At 42.8% G+C, this 3,756-nt stretch overlaps 1 pseudogene; it reads right to left on the reverse strand.

Annotated features, from left to right (window-relative positions):
- Nucleotides 1-753: 753 nt before the first annotated feature.
- LOC121463922 lies at nt 754-1,692 on the reverse strand (annotated as a pseudogene).
- Between the last annotated feature and the right edge of the window lie 2,064 nt (nt 1,693-3,756).

A 3,756-nucleotide genomic window follows, 5' to 3' on the forward strand; every position in this document is an offset into this window, starting at 1 on the left:
AATCTGTGTAGTACCACAAGGTGGTGGCTCACCGGGAAAGATTCTAGCCTATGTCCGTCTCAGATCGGAGAAGCATGGCATCTGCCTCACTTCCCTTCTTCTCAGCATTCTGTTCTGTCTACTCCACGGCTCCTACCTGGCGTCCCCAGAGCTGGCACAAAATGGTATGTCCTCCATTTTGAAATTGGAGAGAGGTGGAGCCAACATCCAGAGCAGCCCGCCGCTCTGCAGCTCAGAGGAGCAACTGGTTCAGAGTCAAGAGTGGCTTCACCATGTTGGACTGGGCGGGGCAAGCAGGCAGTACCTATTTTTGACCTAGGAATGTCACAGCTTAGATTCTTAAGTGCTTAGTGATTTAAAACTGCAAAGCAAAAATGCTCCTGGATAGTAAAAAATTACAGATTCACAATAGGACAGATTCTAAATGGATCACAATGTTGGATGAGTGTATGTAGGCTTGAGAGAGAGAAAAAAGAATATAGAAAATAAAGTTAATGTCTTTTTTAAAAAGGGGTAAAGTAAAGAGACAGAGTAAATAACGAAAAATAGGCCATGTAAAAATGGAAAATTCACAGAGGGTCTGGATTATGTATTTTATTGTGTTTTCCTTACAATTTTTGACTGTGAAGGAGCTAAATACAAAAAACATTTCATTTACTGGGCTGCTAAGCTGAACCTGCATATATGTTCTAAAGGTATCTTTTTTTTGAAGTTTTATAATTATAGTTATGTACAGAAAACTCAGCAGTACATTTAACCCAGTTTAGTGGCGAGTTCTTTGGCCTTTGCCTTTTCCAGCTTGGCAATTCGAGCCTCAGATTTAGGACCCAGGATGTTGCCTCCCCAGTGGCGGCGGATCTCATCATATCTGTCGTTGTAATTGGTCCTAATAGCTTCCACCAGCTTGGCCAGAGCACCCTTGTCTTCCGAGTTAACCTGTGTGAAGGCAACAATGGTGCACGTCTTCCTATGGACCAGCCGCCCCAGCCTGGCCGTTCCCTTGATGATGCAGTAGGGGACCCCCATCTTGCGACACAGAGCAGGCAGGAAGACCACCAGCTCAATGGGGTCTACGTCGTGGGCAATCACCACCAGCTGAGCCTTCTTGTTCTCTACCAAAGTGGTGACTGTATTGACGCCCGCTCACCACCTTCTTCACCTCCTGCTTCTTCATGACGGCGGGGGCCGGGGCCACCTTCTTCCCCTTAGCCTTCTTTACCTTGGGCATCTTGCCGGGCTGGAGGAGAGAGAAAGATCTAAAGGTATCTTGACTTCAGAATTTGGATCTAAGGACAGGTGGTCTCTTAGTCGGGACATCCCCTTTGCCGGCAGCTTTCTTCTCGGCACGGGCCAGCAGCCTCTGCTTCTTTTCCTGCTTGGTCTCTGGCCTGTACTTGTGGGCAAGTTTAAGCAACTGGGTAGCTGTTTGCCGGTCCAGGGCCTGGGTGAACTGGTTAATGGCAGGAGGAACTTTGAGCCGCTTATAGAGGATGACCCTCTGCTGCTGCAGCCTAATGTAGCGGGGCCATTTGATGAAGCTCGTGAGATCTCTCTTGGGCTGGATGTCCTGCCCAATGCCGAAGTTCTTAGGCCTCTTCTCAAAGGATTCACCACCTTCTTCACCTCCTGCTTCTTCATGACGGCGGGGGCCGGGGCCACCTTCTTCCCCTTAGCCTTCTTTACCTTGGGCATCTTGCCGGGCTGGAGGAGAGAGAAAGATCTAAAGGTATCTTGACTTCAGAATTTGGATCTAAGGATATCATGCTTTGGAAAAAGAGTTTCTTCTTTTGTTTTCACAGAGGATGAGACCCATGGATTGCTTCTATCCCAATATGGTATGATAGACAATGCCCTCCTGAAAGGTTGCTGTAAACACCCTCAAAAAATTACTTCACTCAACTGCCAACTGGGATGAACCTGGCCCACAGGTTATACCATGAAAGACCTGAATAACAGCACCCCCATTCAGCAGGAAGCAGTTTGGAGAGAAAAAACTGCACCCACGTTCCCAAATATTGCTTATGAATGTTCTTTTACATTTAAAGGGGAAGATGATATGAATAATTTACATTGCTATAAATTTTGCTTTATTGGTATAAAGTTAAGGTCAATTTTGTTATATGTATATGTATTTCTGATCTTGATTAAGGTATTGTGATTGTGTAGTTCATTTAAAAAATGTAATATATAATTAAGAAATATAGGTTGTTAATGGATAATCATCAATAATAATCAAGCTTGTAGTAATATTAATTAGATTTTCTAGATATATAGAGATATATTTCAGTTAGATAGGCATTCTTCATATCTTTCAAAGACTACAGAATATGGCATTTAAATGTTTTAATAACCTAGGGTTTTCATGACAATAAGACACATCTGCTCCTGGCAGCACCAGCTACTTCAAGAGGAAGATGGGCATCGAAGAGGATCCTTATGGAGTTTGATAGCCATTTGGGCAAGAAACTGCTCTTGCCTGGACTGATGCATAAACTGGACACAAAGAACCCACAGAGAGAGGACTGCTGAACTTGCCTAAAGGTGAGATGATCTTTCGGGGTTCCTGATTCATGAAAGAGTATGCGAGACATTCTGCAGGACACAAGAGATAGTGACTGAACTGCCTTTGAAATTTCCTGCTTCATGAAAATGTCTGCTGGATACTATGGGCCTGAAGGCCGAAGATGGATGCCCTAACGATACAGAGGAATTTTGGGTGACTGTCCAGGCAGCAAGATGTCTCTGTTATTTCTAGATTTTTGGAAGTTGCTTATTTCTTGTTTGCTTAGGTAATATTATATCCTTCTGGAGTCTTTGATGGAGTTGAAGAATGGTTAGTTATAGTTATAGTTTTCCTTAGTTATGATAAAAGATAAAATAGATATAAATATTGTAACTATAATTCTTGCTTGATAACTGTTTTGTTATATATAATTTTATGTTAAAGTGAAAGCCTTTCCTTTTTGTTTAAACAGAAAAAGGGGAAATGAAGGAGGAGGGTCATCTGTCTATGTGTTACTTTCGTTGGTTAATAAAGAAACTGCCTTGGCCCTTTGATAGGACAGAAAATTAGGTAGGCGGAGTAAACAGAACAAAATGCTGGGAAGAAGGAAAGTTAGGCAGACGCTATAGCTCTCCTCCCCAAGATGGACACAGGTTAAGATCCTTACTGGTAAGCCACCACCTCGTGGTGCTACACTCATTATTAGAAATGGGTTAATCAAGATGTGAGAGTAGGCAGTAAGAGACTAGAGCTAATGGGCCAAGCAGTGTTTAAAAGAATACAATTTGTGTGTTGTTATTTTGGGTAAAGCTAGCTGGTGGCTGGGAACTGGGCAGTGGGAAGTGGCCCACAGCTCCATCTACAGACAATGACCTCCAAATGTAAACAACATACAAGTATACACTGTAATATGGTAAGTATATATATCAATACATAAACAATATTAAGTATCTTAATCAGAGGTAGAAATGTATACTGCAATATGGTAAATATATATCAATACATAATTTTTTTTTTTGGTTTTTCGAGACAGGGTTTCTCTGTAGCTTTGGAGCCTGTCCTGGACCTCCCTTTGTAGACCAGGCTGGCCTCGAACTCACAGAGATCCGCCTGCCTCTGCCTCCCGAGTGCTGGGATTAAAGGCGTGCGCCACCACCGCCCGGCATAAAAAATGTTTTAAACAGAAGTAAAAGCATGCATGCATACAATATTCAATATAATTTAACTATGGGGCTGGAGAGATGGCTCAGCGG

The sequence above is a fragment of the Microtus oregoni genome, unplaced genomic scaffold (genome assembly GCF_018167655.1).
Source record: "Microtus oregoni isolate MIOR12 unplaced genomic scaffold, Mior012 000027F_ref0000203, whole genome shotgun sequence".
NCBI lineage: Eukaryota > Metazoa > Chordata > Mammalia > Rodentia > Cricetidae > Microtus > Microtus oregoni.